The following is an 18,787-nucleotide window of genomic DNA, read 5'->3' on the forward strand; positions in this document are numbered from 1 at the left end:
ATTTGCCTGTGACTATGCCTGTGCAGATGTGGAAATTGCTAATTTGATGAGATCACAGGATTTTTGAGAAGTAATCTCATTTCTTCTTACTGATCTGACAGGCTTTATGTGAGATAAAGTTTCACTTTCAGGGTTCTCCATATATGTTTAAGGCAACCTAACTCCCTTTCAGTAAGCCCAATCTCCTTTTTTTTTTTTTTTTTTCGGGCCCCAGCAGTGAAAGCGCCAAGTCCTAACCACTGGAATCACCAGGGAATTCCCTCCTTGGTGATTCTTATAAGTGTTGGCTTGTAAGTCAAAGGTGGCTTTTAGTTTCATCAGCTCCTTCTGAGAGCCTCATTGTAGTCTCAGAACTGGATAGAGCTGCCCAGACTCATTTGTTGCAGTGCAGAGTGAGCATGGTTCATTATTTTGCACTTTAACAGCAATGTTTCATGGCAATGAAATCACTGTAGGTTAAGAGCCAAATTTTAGTTTATAAACTCAGCCTTTTCTCAAATATTTCTAGTAACTTGGCTTTAAAATGTTATTTGGTTCTGCCCAGTTTTGCCCCTAAATGGAAAGCATGAATATTTGGCCGCTGTGTGGCTTAGGGTTAAGGTTAGGCACAACATTGCTGAGCAGTGAGAAAACTAGAGGTCTGGGCCCCGAGCCCATTTCTCCCTGTGGAGTGAGTGGGGAGAAACCCCTTTCACTGTTCACCACTCACACACACTGGTCTCCTACCTGGCTGGAACACCGGGTGCCCCAAATTCCACATGGGAGGCAGCCAGCTGTCTGAGAACAGGAGTCTGATCTGTGTGGTCCTACCATCCAGCACCTACAACAAACATGAGCTGAGGGGACTTCCCTGGTGGTGCAATGGTTGAGACTCTGTGCTCCCAATGCAGGGGGCCCGGGTTCAATCCCTGGTCCGGGAACTAGATCCCACATGCATGCCACAACTAAGAGTTTGCATGCCACAACTAAGGAGCCGGAGAGCCTCAACTAAGTAGCCCGCCTGCTGCAACTAAGACCTGACGTAACCAAATAAATAAATAAATAACATGAGCTGAGTATCCCAGATCTCTTGGGAGGGAGTCCAGGCTCTGTGACCAGTGCCCAAGGTTGTCAAGTCAACATTGACACCGGAAACTCAACCAGTGGCAGCTTTACTGTCCCTGCTTGCTACAAATTGAAGACCCAATTGAGATGCCCTAAATGAACCGCAACTAGGGGCAACCACGTGTAAAAGTCTCTGGAGGCCTAAACAAGTTCAAAGTCGTCGGGTCGGAGGACTCTGACATGATGTGTTGAAGAAACGGAAGAAACAACACAGCCCCTGAGGCGCTCCTTCCCACTGAGCCTAGCGGGAGCAGACAAGCTACAGGGTGGCAGTCTGTAAGTTACTCCCAGGCATCAGGACTGCTGCCAAGGACAGCCATTCTAGTGGCTACAGTGCTCTTTTTGTTTGGGCTAATAAATCCACTCTTGTTTCAGTGACAATGAGTTGGGGTTATTACATTTTGATAACCAAAAGGAGAGTCCACCCACATTCAGGAAAGGGGACAGAGTTCTGGTTTCTTCAGCGAGATGGACCCATCTGGGGGACTCATGCCCCTCCGTCTTGGCCCCCTTGTAGATTTACAAATCTGAGGGGATGCTCATAAATTTAATTGTTCAGAACTCCAAGTGTTCAAGTTTGAACTCTTTACAAGGCCACAGAATCAACTCTGCAAACTACCCTCCCGCAGTTCTTGGGAGACACCTCTTTCTGGACCAAGACCACAGCATAGACCTTCTGAGCTAGGGTGGTGCCCATCACCAGGTCGACATGCTGGAACCTGAGGAGAGCTGGACCTTGGCTGTCTGTCAGCTATAGAATGGACCGGAGCTCCCTCTGGTTTTCAGGATAACTTGACCTCAAGCTGTGCAGCCCTTCTGGCTCCACCAGCACCAGAACCTTGCCTGGTTCCCTCCCCAGTACACCTTTCTTTCCTTTCCTGGTCATAAGTCCTTGGATCCCTGACAGTGTGTGAGTCCTGGAAAATATCCATCTCCATTGTGCAGACCTTCACAGCTGATAACTGTGGTATGCACAGCCTCTAGGGCGGTCCCTACTGCATCCAGCAGCTCCCCCTCCCCCACCCCATACACATCCAGCCCCTTCTGCTTCACCTCACCCTGGAGAGCCCTCAGGGAGTCCCCCAGCAGCTCCCCCTGCCTGCACGTATCTTACGTGTTCCCTAAGGTGGTACCAGGCATCCTGTCCTGGTTGCAGGGGAAGGGGCCTGGAATCCTGGGGTCCAGCCCACCCATCAGGGATCTCCCAGGCCCCTGGCCAGCCCCAGACCCTCAGAAGGGTCAAAGGCAACCTGGGATCTGAGAGGTGGGGGTGAGACAGAAGCAGACGGCTCAGCCTGGCAAGGGCTTCTTGGCCACAGCACAGCCATTTCCAGCCAGTGGAGGGTGGAAATGGAGAAAGAACAACAGGATGCTCAAATGGTTACGGGGAAAGGGAGGGGTGAGGAGCGACTTCCTCAGGGAGACGACCTGGACACTGGGGCAGAAGTTTCCCCTTTGGCACATGACCCATGCTGCCCTCACCCCCTTTCCTGCCTGGGGCGCACCACCCAATAGACTAGACTGGCCTTGCCCCAGGTCTCTCCGTACTCAGCAGCCAGCCAGTTGCTCTGTGCCCAGAGTGTCTGGCCAGCCCTCTCCAGACTGGCTCCCAAATCCTGTGGATTCTGGAATGCAGCTACCCTTCCTGGGGCTCACAGCCCATCTTGCAGCTTTCACATTCTGCCCAAGCGAGACCAGTAAGGTAAAAGAGAAAAGTTACTCTCCAAACTCAACCCCGTTGCCCCTGCCCACCCCCTCCCCACAACCATCACCACCAAGAACACTCGGCTGGCTGTGAAAACCTCTTCCCTGAACGCTCTTCTTTCAGACATGCCCACTAAAGCCAACAGGTAAAAGCCCAGCCTGGAAGCCCTGGCTTTGACTGCATAAAGAGCACACAAGCCAACAGTAATAACTTCGGCTGTTTAAGAAAATCATTTCTCTAATCCCTTATGAGCCCCTCTCTGTGGGATGCTCCTATTCTGCAGCTCTGCTGATGTTAGGAATGTGAAACCCTCATAAAAGCTAGACGTAGAAAACCAGCTTTGTTTTTCTCGACAAGGGGAGGCACCTCAGGTCAAGGCCAAGGTGCACCTCTGGCCCATCTCACTAACACAGTGCTCTTGGGTCACTGAGGAGCTCCTGAAACCCTGTTCTGCTCACTCCTGCCGGAGAACAACCTCCGAGGCTCCTATCGCTTCCATGGGGTCTGGCTCCAACTTTGCCTTTAAACAATACACAGGAGGGCAGGTGGATTCAGGGAGAGGCCTTTGTTTCCTGGCCTGGGCCTTCTTGGCTTCCTGAGGGGCAAGTTGTGGTGTCTGTCTGGTGGTCTCTGAGGCACCATCCCATCCCCCTGTGCATGAGTCTCTAACCGTAGACCTCTCTGCAGAGCTGAATCAAAGCTTCTGTACCTGAGGACATGGGGGCTCCAGGAAGGTCCAGCCTCCACCTCTAGACCTGCGGGCTCCATCCTCTTTTTGGGCACTCTGGTGTAAGGGAGCTTGGAATAAAGAGGTGATATGAAGTGACAAATGTCTCAAACCTGTGTGGTGGGTACATGGATGTTTTTTCCTTTCCTCTCCATATGTATGTGCGGTTGATGAACGAAAATAGTTCAAAGCTCTAAGAGGTGGGTATGATAGTTATAGATGTGCTCACAAACCAGACTTGATTTATCCACAATACAAGATGTCCTCAGGTAAGTCTGAGAGGTCCAAGACAGCCTGGTGCTCAGAGCACCACAGACGCCACCAAAGGAGCCCCAAGGTTGGCAATGTCCATACTGAGTTCCAATAGGAAGCGCACATGGGACTTCCCTGGCGGTGCAGGGGTTAAGAATCCGCGCTGTCAGTGCAGGGGGTGCGGGTTCAATCCCTGGTCAGGGAACTAAGATCCCTCATGCCACACAGCACAGTCAAAAAAATTTAAAAAAAAAACCCAAACTGTATGCATGGCTGAATAGGTCTCTGGAACCTCCTGGTCCTGGACTGAAGTCTAGAGAAGGGCCCAGATGGTGCCAGGCATGAGTGGTTTCCAGCACATTACTCTGGGACCATGAAGCTTGGAGTGAAGTGAGCAACGGTGGTTGGGTGTGCAGGTCAGAGCCTGCCAGGGGGCCCTTTTAAAGCCCCCATCCAGTGTTTATCAGGTACCTCTAGGCATGGCCACTAGAGGCTTGGAGGGGCCTGTATTAGGAGCTAGGAGAACCTCCAAACAAGAGATAGGCTTGTCCTGGGACTTCCCTGGTGGTCCAGTGGCTAAGACTCGGTGCTTCCACTTCAGGGGCGGCGGGTTCGATCCCTGGTCAGGGAACCAAGATCCCACATGCCAAAAAGAAAAAAAGAGATGGGCTTGTCCTGAGACTGCAGGAGCCACACTTGGCCCACTCAGAAGCCGGGCACCATCATCTCTGATCCCTTTTCCAGCCTACATAGGTACGATGACACCAGTACCCGGGGACACTTCCTCCAACCCAGCTGTCTTCTTCCACGTCACATCCCTTCTCCTGTAGCTTGGGTTCCACAGCTTGTTATGTCAGTAACACTCACCCCTCTCTCTGTTATTCAACCCCCAGGTGAAGCCTTTCTCCATCTTCTTACTTTTACCTGAAAGCTGCTGGGGCAAGGCAGTTAATATGAGAGAAGGCTCTATCGACCTGAAATAGATCCTCAGTACAATTTGGAAATTCTACCACATTTTTCCTTTCCACATTCAGACCTTTCTCACTCTCCTCACACCTCTGTCTGCAAGTTCCCCTCACTCTTTACTGCAGCCTCAGGTAAACCCATGGCCAAGCATTTTAGACCCCCTCCAGCCTTTTCAGAACCTCACAAGATGAATCACATCCTCTTTCTCCTGTATATTCAGTCTCTTTTTGTCAACTGGATCTTCCTCTCTGACATTGAAACATGTTTAAGTTTCTTCCACCTTAAAAAACCAACCACAAAAAAGTCTTCCCTCAATCTACACCCACCTTCAGCTCCTACCCACAGCTTCAACAGCCCCCTAAGCCCCAGTGACATCTTCAACAGCCCCCTAAGCCCCAGTGACATCTCCCAGTGACAGCTTCAACAGCCCCCTAAGCCCAAGCTCCAGACCTCCAGCCCCAACTGCCTACTTGGTGCCTCTTCTTTGATGTCATGTTCACAACGGCACTCATGGCCTTCTTCCTGTCTTCCTCCCTTCCAAATGTGGTCTTCAGGAGCTTCCCAGCACTGTGTGTCACCACTCCAATGGCTCATCCCAGAGACCCAGGAGAGATTTAGGATTCCCTCCTCTTTCCAACCCTCCATGTCTAGTTCAACCACTGACTTTATTCCCCACTGCCACTACCATAGTCTGTGAATGGCTTTCAAAATGAGATTCACACAGCTACTAATGTCAGAAGGCAATCTATTGGGGTAGAGGAAGAAAATATTAGAATTTAAGACTTATCTTTTAAAATTCTTTTAATGTATGTTCCATTATGTAAATAGTATATTAGTAGTGTAGTGCATATAATTTATAAGTAAAATAAATCTGGACGATATTCAAACATTTTTCCTGATAGATGTTCAAGAACAAAAAAATGTGGAGGTCCTGGTTTACATCGGGATCATCTTTTGCTTGGACAACTGAAATAGACTACTAACCAATCTCTACATCCATCTATCTATCTATCATGGTAAAATATACATAAAATTTACCGTTTTAACCAATTTCTTTTTTTGGCAGCATTAGGTCCTCATTGCTGCTCGGGGGCTTTCTCTAGTTGTGGCAAGTAGGGGTTACTCTTCGTTGTGGTGCGTGGTCTTCTCATCGCGGTGGCTTCTCTCGTTGCAGAGCACAGGCTCTAGGCGCACAGGCTTCAGTAGTTGTGGCGCACGGGCTCTAGAGCGCAGGCTCAGTAGTCGTGGCCCACGGGCTTAGTTGCTCCACGGCATGTGGGATCTTCCTGGACCAGGGCTCAAACCCGTGTCCCCTGCATTGGCAGGCGGATTCTTAACCACTGCGCCACCAGGGAAGTCCCCCATTTTAACCATTTTTAAGTGTACAGTTTTGTGGCATTAAGTACATTCACATTGTTGTGCAATCATCACCACATCCATCTCCAGAACTTTTTCATCTTTCCAACCCAAAATTCTGTACCCATTAATTACAAACTCCCCATGCACCCCTCCTCCCAGTCCCTGGAAACTACCATTCTACTTTGTCTCTGTGAACTTGACTACTCTAGGTACTTCATATAAGTGGAATTATAGAATATATCTTTCTGTGACTGGCTTCTTTCACTTAGTGTAATGTCTTCACGGTTCATCCATTTGTAGCATGTGTCAGAATTCCCTTCCTTTTTAAGGCTGAATATATTCCTTTGTATGGATATACCACATTTTGTTTATCCATTCATATATCGATGGACACTTGGGTTGCTTCCACTTTTTTGACTTTTATGCGTAATGCTGCTATGAACATGGGCATACAAGTCTACATCCACTCTTGCCTCTCCTCTCTAGTCCTTCTCCACAATGTAGCCCAAGTAATCCCTTTAAACCCACAAGTATGGTAAAATCACCCCTTGCTATCAGGTAAGACTTTCTCACTACCTTCGTTTCTTGAACACAAAGCCACCAAAGACACCTGCTGTTACTTCTGCCATAATGTCCTTTCCTCCCTGCTTCTTCAGCTTTTTCTTTTCCCCACTCCTCTCCCTCTTAGGACCTCAACTCCTGCTCTTTTCCTGAGCGAAGAATTCCCTGATAACCCTCCTTCACTAGGTCAAGGGACGCTCTCCCTCCCTCTTCCACTTTCCCCTCCTACCGCTTGTCGCAATTGGCACTATACCATCAAGCGCATTTATAACAATGATTGTTTCCATCACTAGAGAATAAACGTATGAGGGAGAGGGCATTATCCAGTTCCTACAGCTCCTGCGAGGACCTGGCATCTAGTAAGTGCTCAATTCTTCAGTAATTAATTTTCATAATAAGTCTGTGAGGACACAGCTGACCCCTCCCGCCCGGAGGCTAAGTCACAGTGGAGAACCAGGGTGGCCCTGCGGACTCTGGCCACCGGTCCTCAACCCCCGCCCTGGCTGTCCCATTTGGAGGTCCTCCGTCCCTAGGCAAGGGGGCGCAGGGCCCTCCCCGCCCCGCTCGCGCAGGGAATGGTTGGGGACCGCTCCTAGCCGCTTGGTCTGCAGCCACCCGGCGTCCGCCTGGGGCGGGGGCGGGGCCTGCCCGGAGACGTCACTTCCGGTGTACACAGCCGGTTCGGGCGGTGAGCTGGGGGCTGGAGCGCGTCGCAGGTGAGGAGCGGGCGCAAGCAAGTGCTGCCTGGCGCAGGCGGGCGGGCTCAGGGGGTGGTGGGTGGGTGGTGGGCCGCGGCCGGGGCTGGCGACTGGACGAGCTCGCGGGGCGCCGCTCCGCTTGGGGCCGCAGGGCTCAGGGCCGTCGGCTCCCGCCCCTTGCCCGTCCGCTGTGGAGGACGCCGGGCTCTGGGAGCGCTGGCTGACCGGACGGAAGCCTGGAGGGGCCTCTTGGCTCGTGCCTGAGACCGGGGGCGCGGCGGGGACCCCGCGGAAGGGCGGGGGACGCTCCTTGGGCCGCCGGAGCCGGGGAGGTCGGGCTGGCGCCGGGACCCGCTCCCGGAAGCCCGCCGAGCAGTTAGCGGAGGGACGGCGGCCTGTGGGTCGCGGGGTCTACCGGGACTGCCTAGGGACGCGGCCCTCACGCCGCCCCGCGGCTGCCGGTCGGCTGCGCGCACCTTCCCCGCCGGGCCGGGCCCCGAGGAACATGATTTTCCGGCCCCGCTGAGTCCGCTGGCGCAGTCGGGCCAGGGGAGGTTCCGCGGGGACCGCCGGAGGGCCGGGGCTGAGGATGAAGGACCCACGGCTGAGGGGCGAACGTAGGGTCAGGGGTGTGTCTTCCTGCTCCGCGCGGTGCGAGGAAAGAAGCATGCCTGGTTGGCATGATAAGAATTTTGTTTATTCTCCTCACAAATTTTGCCAGATAAATACTCAGCTTGGAGGGGGGGTTTAATTTGAAAATAGCTTGTTTCCGCTCCTTGCCCCTATTATAAAAGCAACTCATTCTCCTTCACATTCAAGACAGCACAAAAAGTGTTGTGACAATACTTTTTAAAGTGACAGTCATCCACCAACCTACCGCTCAGTGACAGCCATTGCTAACATTTTGGTGATATCAATAAATACAGGTATTATCACTTCTATGGACTTCATAATGTACCATTGTATATCATAAGTTAACCAAGCCAACATATACCAAGTTAACATGTAGATTGTTTCTAATTCGTCACAAGATAGACAGTTCTGCCAAAAGGATTTGTCTGATTGTTGTTTTGGGTTAAATTTACAAATGAGGTCAAAGGTAACATTCATTTAAAAAATACATAGTATTATTTTTCCTTTGTTGACACTTCAAAAATTATTCTCCATCCCAATATTCATAACATCCATCCATATTTGTTTCTCATTTCATGGTTTTATTTTTACTTTTAGCTGTTTTAAATTTACTTAAAATTTGGTTTTGGTTGAAGATATGAAGTTATTTTCCAAATAGGTTAATTTTCCCAACTTTACTGAAAAAACTATAATTGCTGTTTTATCATATTCTAGACCTAAAGTTCTAAGTTTGTGTTTGTAAAGGACTACTTACAGATTTGATATTTAGATTTTGTGTATGCTGTTTTATAATTCCATTCACAATATCTTTTTTAAAAATCATTTTCCTTTGCAAGTCCAGGATGTATTTCATGTTTGAGACTTTTTTCTTTTGAAGTAAAAAAAAAGTTTAGTTATTGCTGTTTCATTTGCTATCTTGCTGACAAGATAACAAACTCCATATGAAGAGTTCAGGTTTGTTGTGGCAACTTTTCAGTCTGGCATTTGAGATTCTAATCTTCCTCTATTTTTGCACACGAATACGTAGGTTAGCATTGGAGACCAAGATAGAAAAGTTCTCAGATTCCCTTGGCAAGCCTAGATTTTTCAATCTAAAATTATCTCTGGATTTTTGGAAGACGACATGTTTTAAGCATCCTCTTTAAAAATTTTTAAACAAGTTGCACATGATTCTGCTGAAAATTTTACTAAGTGTTTATTCTGTTGAAAACCCGAAGCCTAATACACCAGCAGCTTTTTGTCAAGCGAGTCTAACAAGTCTATAGGAAAATGATTGTTTCTGAGAGTTAGTGGACTGGGGCATCACATGAGTTGAGTGTCCACTCTCTCCTTTTCCCTCCTGTGACTTTCTGCTTAGTGGAAAATGATGACCTTCCAAGGTGGAGAGAGAATGTTGGTTTGAATAAGGAATTGCTTTTTTGGAGTTACAGAAAAAGCAGGATGCCATTTTCTCTTAGTTCTAAGTTCACCAAGAGCCTGAATGTTTCAGGGGTTGTGCTTCAAATGTCTTTATCCATAATGAAACTGTCCTCCTGAGGGTCCTCTGATTGATAGATGCAGTGGCTGCTGCTTTCTCATTTCCCTTGACCTTGACCATAAGTATTTGGCATGGTGAGCCACACTTTCTTGCTGTTGTGCATCTCCTCTTGGTTGGCCTTCTTGACTTAAGCTATTGTGATCATTAGCTTAACTTTGTGACTGTGCTTTTTCACTTGTCTTTGCTGCTTCTCTTCTTCCCACATCTGCCTGGAAGCATTTTCTAAGGCCCAGCTTAATATCTCTACCTCTTTCCCCCAATGCATGCTCCTTCCCACTTGTCCAGCATGTGACTTCTAGGTAGAGACCCATTTCACCCCCTCATCCTCTTTCTAGTCGGTGACCCCAGCTCAGGCTTTGATGCAAGTAATTTCTTTCTCTTCCTCTAACTGACCCCTGGACATGTTTCTGAGGCCATACTTTCTGCAGGTGATGAAGCCCTTCATTGCTTCCCAAGGTGGCCTGTCCTTCATGACTCTAAAGTTCTTACCAGCTGACTTACCACAACTCTTCTTCCTTCTTTTTTTTGGCTGTGCCATGCGGCATGCAGGATCTTAGTTCCCCAACCAGGGATTGAACCCCCGCCCCCTGCAGTGGAAGCGAGGAGTCTTAACCACTGGACCGCCAGGGAATTCCCTCTTCTTCCTTCTTGATTTGGGTTCTGTTGCCATTTGCTTTCTATTCCTACAATTTGATTTAAACTTGTACCTTTGCTCTGAGGGACTTCAGACATAATTTGATCCCACCCTGGATTAGAAAAATGAGACCCAATGAATTTAGTCATGAATTTAGTTATCTCACATTTCTGCAGTATTTACAGTATAGGCCAGTTACTGTACTGGAGGATTGGAATACAGAGCTGGAAGGCACAGCCTAGGAAAGAAAACCAAATAAGCAGTTGCCATCAAGTATCATAAGTGCCTAGAAGCAGGAGACAGGTTTTAGAGATCTTGCCTGTCTTGTTCACTGCTGCTATCTCCAGGGCCTAGAACGCAGTGTTTGGGGAACAATTAAGTATTTGTTGAATGAATCAATGATCATCTGAGAATGAAATCAGAATAAATGTCAAATCAGCTATCTGTAGAATAGATACAAGCCAAGAGACATTTTGTAAATGTAGTTTTGAGAATTTCAGGGAAAACTTTTAAGTTCAACCAAAATGACCCAGCTATAACCCTAGGAAGGCATGATTGGAATGTGTTTGTGGCCAGATGCTTAATTTTATATCCTCAGAAGAAAGATTTTGATTCTAGAAGGAGAGGGTTGGGATGATGTCTATGGAAATTGGGGTGGTGGGTCCAAGAGAAGAATTGGGTGATGTGTCTGTAGTACCTTCTGGGGACCTGGGCCAGAGGAGCTCTGTGCAGTCCTTCACTGGGCCTTTGCTCTTCCAGACAGATGGGTGCATCTCTGTTGATGCCTCTGGTGGAGAGAATCTTTCCTTTGCTTTGCTTCCATGATCCTAATGCCCTTTGATTAGAACATGGTTTCACATGGAGATTTCCTGTCGAGAGTGGTCTGCATCCAGACTCCTGGGTCAGATCCTGGACTTGAGTTGCTGGCTAACCTCTCTGGTTCCCCATCCGAGGAATGGGGATAATAGTAGCACCTTCCTCTTTGCTGCCTGGCCCCCGGTAAGAGCTCAATAGGTGTTAGCTCTCATCATTATTTATAAACTTTGTGACTGGCCTTCTGGTTAATACATCATTCACCTTTTGAGCTTAGATAGCCTGAATCAGTCCCCCTGAACCTACTTGCTCCTGGGTGCACTGGGAACCAGAGCTGAGAACCAGAAGGTGGGAAGTCATGACAGATAGGCTCTTCCCAAACTGCTTGTTCAGAGAATCCAGCTGCAGTTGTTAGGGAAGACTGTCAGGTGAAGGCTGTGCTTGAGCTGAGTACTGTGGGAATTGGTGAGTCCAGCACCACAGGAAGGGGAGAGGACTTTTAGGCAGGGCCACGACGGCTGTAAAGGTATAGAGCTGAGCAAGTTTGAGGTATGTGAGTTGCAGGAGATTTAGGCTGAAGGGTGGATAGATATGAATAGGGGAGTAGAGGGAAATGAGATTGGAAAGTGGGGCCAGCTTTTGAAGATATAATTAATAACAGTCTCTAACTTATTGGGCATAACAGTGTGTCAGGTGCTATGTTCATCCCTTCGACTCACTGTGCTAGCCAGGTTTGGTGTGAAGTGCTTTGTGTATAATACCTTGTTTGGTCCTCATAACAACCCTCTGATGTAGCTATTTACTATTATAAGAGAAATGACATGTTGGATGTCTCCTCGATTCAGCCTGCACATTGCTACAGGGCTAACCCTTGACATCTGCTGTACGTTTAAAAGCCTTTTGTGACTTCTGTTTCCTGATGAAGTCCAAGCCCACCAAGATTCTCTGACTTCATGAAATCATCTTTAAAGTGTGAAAATATGTGTCTTACAACTGAATAAAAGCAGCATAGGTGCAGATATGCATCAAACTCAGAGAAATATCATTTCAATGAAAAAGGCAAGATGCAAGACAATGTGTATATGTGCCCATTTGTGTAAAAAAAAAAGAGAGGGGGGATACACATGAAATAGGTTTCTAAGTGCAGAAAAACAATTCTCGAATGATAGAAAAGAAAGAGTGATTGCCTTTGGGATGAGGCCCCAGAAATCTAGGCTGTTAGACTGACCTGGCTTTTTCTTGCATACTCTTTTGTACAATACGAATTTTTTCCACTGTGTATGTGTATTTTCAATGAAAAAGTAATAGGAATTAAAATCTAAATGTCTGCTATATACATAGCAGTCACTTAGAGAGGGAATGTAGCATAGAGTTTAAGGGCAAGGACTATATCCAGACTGCTTGGGCTCAAGTCCTGCCTCTACCACTTAACTAGTCACTAACCTCTAAATCATATAGCCTCTCTTTACCTCAATTTACCCTGTCTGAAAATGGGTGAAGTAACAGTACCTGCCTCCTGGGGTTATAGTGAGGCTTAAGGGAGTTAATATTTGTGAAGTCCTTAGAACAGTTCCTGGCAGGTGTGGGTTTTTGTTGGTGGTGGTAGTGTTATGGCCCTGTGTTTTACACCAAAGTGAATGTGAAGATGTGTCCAATCTCTCTGTGTGCTTACAATTCATCTGGAAAGGGAAGACACACAGAGCTAATGATGAGTAATGGCAGTGGAGGCTGCAGGAGCTCAGGAAAGGCTCCATAGGAACTAAAGGGGCCTAAGATGGTGTCATCGAAACAGTGGATCTTAAATATGGGTAACTTCTAGAAAAAGTGAAAGGAGAGAAAAGGATGCAAAGAGGCTTGTTCCAGGTGTGATGTGTGTCCCAGATGGACTGAGGCAGAGAAATGAGACGGGAAAGCGCCTTGAGGGAGCCTGAAAGTGGAATATGTCGTGCCATGGCAGGTCATTGTTAGCCGGCAGAGTTTTTCTTAGCATATATAAAATGATGGGATTTATAGCGATGAGAGTTTAGGCTTGATGAAATGTGCTAGCTCTACCTTGAACTTTCAAGTGATTGTGAGATGTTCCTGTGTAATTTTTTTTTCTTTTTTTTGTGTGTGTTTTTGTTTTTTTTTTGCCGTACGCGGGCCTCTCACTGTTGTGGCCTCTCCCGTTGCAGAGCATAGGCTCCGGATGGCGCAGGCTCAGCGGCCATGGCTCATGGGCCTAGCCACTCCGCGGCATGTGGGATCTTCCCGGACCGGGGCACGAACCTGTGTCCCCTGCATCGGCAGGCAGACTCTCAACCACTGCGCCACCAGGGAAGCCCCTTGTGTAATTTTTTTAATGAACCCCTTCATATAGGCCATGTGGGTTACTTGCAGGTTGGTGCTCATAGTCAGTGCTGCCAGTGGGCATCCTGGATGCAGGCCTCTACATTTACTGAATCTATTTCTGGGTTCATTCCTAGATGGTATTGCTTTTTTTTTTAAGCCATTTTGACTATATTCCTGTGTCTAGGCCACTGTCAGATACGTGCTTTTCCAGATTGGTAGTTGCAAAGAATCATAATGTGAAAGTTTTTAAGTGTGGAATTAGAGCTAGATATTACCTAAAAAAAATCAAATTTTCTTATTGAAAATGATTTTGGGATTAGGTGCTAGTGAGATGGTCGTATGACTGGGGAACCTGGGAATACCTGAGTCTTCCCCTACCCTACTCCCAGGTCCCAGAGGGGGATATATGTGCCTGAGAACAGGTAGAGGAAGGCTGGCTTGGCTCCCAGACTTGAGTGCTGTAGGCTGGTAACCTAGGCAGGGAGAGGTGAAAGTGGTTCCTCTCACCAGCTCACAAGGACCTGTCTTGTCTCTGGGTCTCCAGGTAGGAAAGGATGTACCGTGCCTGTCCTTGTCCTTAAGTCACTTTGTAATGTGCTTTGTAAAGCAAGGTGATTCATTCCTTAGCACTGTCCGTGTTCTTTTTCTAGTTTGGGGCTGCAAGAGGGAGTGGTAGGCAGGGAAATGGGAGGAGCCATGACCTCCTTCCCGTCTTGAGAACACAGGGCAGCACTCCTTTTAGTTTGTTGCCAGGACTTTGGGAGTTGGGGCCAGGGCTGCAAGAAGGTAAGAAATATTTTTGAAAGTTGTTGTAACTGTGTGGTATTTGGGGTGGGGGTGGGGAGAGGGAGTTAGTATTTTTACTGCTAGTAGGCCAGAATGAAGAATTTTTAAAAAAGATAAAATGCCGCCTTCTGACTGGTTCCTGGCCTGTTTCAGAGCAGTAGTTCCATTTATTGAGTGCTGTCCTTTATGGATTTAATCCTCACCGCAGTACTGAAGAAACTGAGGCACAAGAGTTCAGGTAACTTGCCTGAGGTCATAGAGTGATTAAGTGCCGTTCATTCGACTGATGGTTACTGAGAGCAGGATTTCATATCTAGGGTCAATCTGTCTCCCAAACCCATACCCATAACTACTGCATAACCTCTCAGCATTGAGAGATTTCATCTTACCCACAAGGTAGGAACATGAGCCACTGCAGGCCTGCTCTCTAGGGCTGTCTTCCCTGCCTCAGGAAGCGGTGGGAGGTAGGGGTGAGATGGGCAGGAGGCTCCTTGAATGTCCTCATTGCTAAATATTTGACCTGCTGAAATGTTTGTGGAGAAGAATGAGCTCCCTAGCTGTAACTCGGATTTGCTGTTCTTTTTGAGAGATGGAAAGGCTTGCTGGGTGTGCAAAATTGGAGTCAGTGTTCCCAGCCTGGAGGAAGGAGCTTCTATAATATCCACTGATGAAATTTTTCATGGGTACCTTAAATTTTCAGAAATGGTCCTGAATCTGAAGTGTATTTATCTAAAGTTTATATAGTTCCTCTCTGTAGTAAGAGAAATAATTTCCATATTATGTTTTGATTTACCTGTTTGTGTATAAGCTTCTTGATAAATACTTGTTTTTCCCCATTTGAGGTTAGTTTTGGATAGGTTCCACAGTGCAAGTTGTTAAGAATGAGTAACACTATACAACTTTGAGTTCTTAAATAACTTTCTAATGGATACATTAGTTTTCACTAGTTCAACATGCTTTTTTTACAAGTTTGGAAACTTTTTGGATAATTGAGCTAAAACTAGGCTTAAACAGAGCTGAGTAGATCAAGGCCTTATCATGCTGTAATAAACTGCAAAAATAAATAAATAAAAAATAAACTGCAGGTTTTTAATAGGTGTAGATTAAAAAAATTTTTTTAACAAATTGGATTTGAAAAATTAATGTTTTGTGATTTTTACTTTAAAGTAATGATTTACTTTAAAGTAAGTTATTCTAACTCCTTGATTTATACTCGAATTTCCTTCAGCAGCACAGTTTATCACAAACGTTTTCGTAGTGCTTGGGTGCATTTTGATATGCAAATTTTTTAATTATCATTATTATTATTTTTGGCTGTGCCACTCGCATGTGGGGTCTTAGTTCCCTGATCAGAGATCCAACCCACGTCCCCTGCATTGGAAGCAAGGAGTCTTAACCACTGGACCACCAGGGAAGGCCCTGATATGCAAATTTTTATTGGTCTGAGACCATTTCAATTTACAGATGTAAACTTTGTTTCACCTGAGTAAACTTTTTCAGATGTTTAGGAGCCAACTTTGTTCACCTTTTGGCGGTGCATGGTAGTTGCTTGTAGATAAACCTTTTCTTGGCAAGGCTCTGACCACCACCACCCCCCTTTTTCCTTTTCTTTTGAAGATTTCTGTTTAACAAATATTTTTTTGGCTTAGAGTGTTTCTCAAATAAAATTCAAAAGTTCTTATATTTAATTTGTTGTTATTTTTTGTTTTGTTTTTGTTTTTTTGGTTTTTTTTTTTTTTGGCCACACTGCTCAGCTTGCAGGATCTTAGTTCCCTGACCAGGAATCGAACCGGCACCCTTGGCAATGAAAGCACAGAGTCCTAACCACTGGACCGCCAGGGAATTCCCTGGCCTATTTTGTTTTTAACCTGTGTTATTTTGAAACTAAATTTCAACTCTGTTGACTTTGTGGTTAGAAAATTTATTTCTTCTGCTTAACTGAAATTATCAGTTATTTGTAGATTACCAGATATAAAAGCTCTTCAAATCTGCTGATGACAACTTGCTTTGTTTTTATAGAGGAGTGTCATATTTTGTGATGATAAATTGTTTTAGAGCAAGTGTCAGTACAAGGGGCAGTCAGGTGTCAGTCACCACGTGGGAGCACTTGGTTCCTCCATTAGACCAGAAGCTCCTTGACGTCAGCACTGTTAACCTCTGCATCCTGGGTGCCTGGAGCATTCAGGCATGACTTACAGGGTTGAGCCATGCCTGTGGGCACAGGTGTAGAAGCATCTTTATTTTAACTATGATAGATTCCAGCTATGATTAGAACTTTTTAGAATTCTATGAATAGAATTTTTATTTAGTAGGGTTTTTTCTATCTACTTGAGTTTTCATACCTCAGTATAGGAAAGCATGGGCTTCAGATTTTGTCAACCAGTCAGTTATTTAGTAATTTTCCTTTTGTTTTGTTTTAATAGCAGTTTTAGTAGCCACTTCTTGACTAGGAAAAATGTAGTTTAATCTTGACTTCCTTAAAACTTTTTCATTGACATTTTTTTACTCCGATAGAACTTTAATGTTTCAGGAATTGTTGCATGATTCTTTAAATTAAAATGCGTTAGTGTTCCTTGAAAATTTTCTATATAAACTAGTGTCCAGTTTTGAACATAGTTTTCTTTGGGAGCAGTCTCCTGGGCACAGAAGTAGTCTGGGCTTGGTGGACCCAGAAGTGTCACTTCCTTTCCTCTGGCCTTGGCTCTCCATGCCTCCCTTTCCGTTTTGATGTTTTAATGATACCCTCCCTGCTCAGTGATTTGTGTTCAGGAAGCTAGGCAGTGATTACTTTTGTTTCTGCTTTGTGAATTTCTCCCCCCACTTCCTATTTTTACTGAGCAACTACAGGAAGTGAGGCGGCTCCTGGCTGGCTGCTGCTAAGCTCTGATGTTAGGTGGCAGAGGACAAGGCCTTAGGGCCTAAGCCATTCAAAGCATTTTACACCTTTGACTTTGCACTGCCTCCTTCTTCAGGAATCGTAGGAACACGCTCTTATGATTGGGTGATTGGGTTGAGATGACCACGTGTCCTTGTCAGCCTGGGGTTGGGGGGAATTGGGTGCCGCTCAGCTGGAGGGCAGAGCTTTTGTGAGGTAGATGAGAGGTTGTTCTAGCAGTAACAATAGAACATAGTGGCGCTGTGGAGAAGTAGCTGTTGTGGGTGGACAGTGTGGCAGGAACAAAAGGTGGGTTGAAGAGACCTGTTGCAAGTAAGGCTGGAGAGGTGATTCTGGATTTGGGCGGGCCTGGACTGGCAGGCTTGGCGTGTGAAGTGAGCAGCCCATCTGCTCTCTGAGGTCTTTGACGAGGCCTCGGCCTCTATGGTGCTCGCCTTCCTCCCAACTCACGGCATTTGTTTTTTCAACCAGGTATTTAGCATTTACCTGCCTCTTTTCCAGTGATACCTCAAATGGACCTGTTGTAGCTTAACTTACGGGGAAAGTTTGTATCATCTTCCCAGAAAGAAGTAACTTTTTTATGTATTAGGTACTTGAATATAGAAGGAACTTGTTTAGCAGAGTTGCTCAATAGCACTACTATCGACATTTTGGGTGGATAATTGTTTGTCTTTAGGTGGACAGGGGGGTTGTCCTGTGCATTGCAGGATATTTAGCAACATTCCTGGCCTTACCCACTAGCACCCTCCCAGTTGTGACAACCAAAAAATGTTTCCAGACATTGCTAAATGTCCCCTGGGCAGATGTCTGTGTGTGTGTGTGTGTGTGTGTGTGTGTGTGTGTGTAATCATCTTCACTTGTTGAGAGCCACTGTGTTAAAAGATTGAATGCTGACTTACTAATTTTGTGAAATGGAATAAAATAGAATGGTTTCTTGGGATTGGAGCTATTTATTAGTTTCTATTCCAGTATCTGACATTCTCATACATTTTTAGCATGCTACTTAGATTTTGCTATTGTCTATCTATTATGCTTTCATTGAAAGATCTGGGACCTGAGCATCTGGAAGCTTGGCTTTTGGTCTTCATAGAAGATATTCTCTCTTGGCCTTACATGCTTGCTCCTGAAGGCTAGTTCTTTGGAAGCTGAACAGTGCTGGCATAAAGGAGAGAGCAAGAGGCATTTAGGATGTAACAGTAACAATAGCCAACGTTTATGCAGCAGTTGCAATAGCCCAGGTGAGACCAGGTGAACAGGATTGAACCATGAACTGTGGTGAACAGGATTAGCAGGACTGAATGTAAGGGATTGTAAGGAAAGGGAACAGGATAGGGACCATCTGGGATAATACCTTACGTTTAGGTGCAGGGTTGGTAGTGCCTTTAACCAAGGCAGTAAATGCAGGAGGAAGACCGGGGAATGGAAGGATGACTAACATTTGAAGTCCCAGGAGAGAGGGGTCTTGACTGGAGAGGTGAATTTGGGTCATTAGCAATGCATATGGCTATGATCTCCTAAAGAGAGACCACTTTCCTTTCTTTTCATTGCTTCAGCTCAACTTCCTGCCAATTCCTGCCAAGAATCCTACAGCTTGAAACCATCTCCTAAGGGTAATAAACAGAATGTCCTGGTCTAGATCATTGATGGAGGTGGAATAATGCAGTGATGGAGACCTCCGCTGCTAGTGGCAGACTCCCAGGCCCCAAACCCAGCTCTGTTGGGGACTACTACCTTACCCGTGTGGCAGGAACTTGAAGAACTCACTCAAGCTCTTTAACTGCCTCA

General features: G+C 46.2%; 1 protein-coding gene across 5 annotated transcripts in view; it reads left to right on the top strand.

The window, feature by feature from the left end:
• The first annotated feature begins 7,011 nt into the window (after positions 1-7,011).
• The window catches only part of GARRE1 (granule associated Rac and RHOG effector 1), an 82,438-nt gene continuing 70,662 nt past the window's right edge, over positions 7,012-18,787 (top strand). For 3 of the 5 annotated variants that reach the window (XM_079906597.1, XM_079906600.1, XM_079906602.1), the window contains exon 1: positions 7,012-7,390. The gene's annotated coding sequence lies outside the window, so the exon portion shown is untranslated. Of the gene's footprint in view, positions 7,391-14,083; positions 14,107-18,787 lie in introns of those variants that run through there. The other 2 variants (XM_079906598.1, XM_079906601.1) reach the window with 2 other exon arrangements.

This window comes from Stenella coeruleoalba (genome assembly GCF_951394435.1).
Source record: "Stenella coeruleoalba genome assembly, chromosome: 20".
In the NCBI taxonomy this organism is placed as follows: Eukaryota; Metazoa; Chordata; class Mammalia; order Artiodactyla; family Delphinidae; genus Stenella; species Stenella coeruleoalba.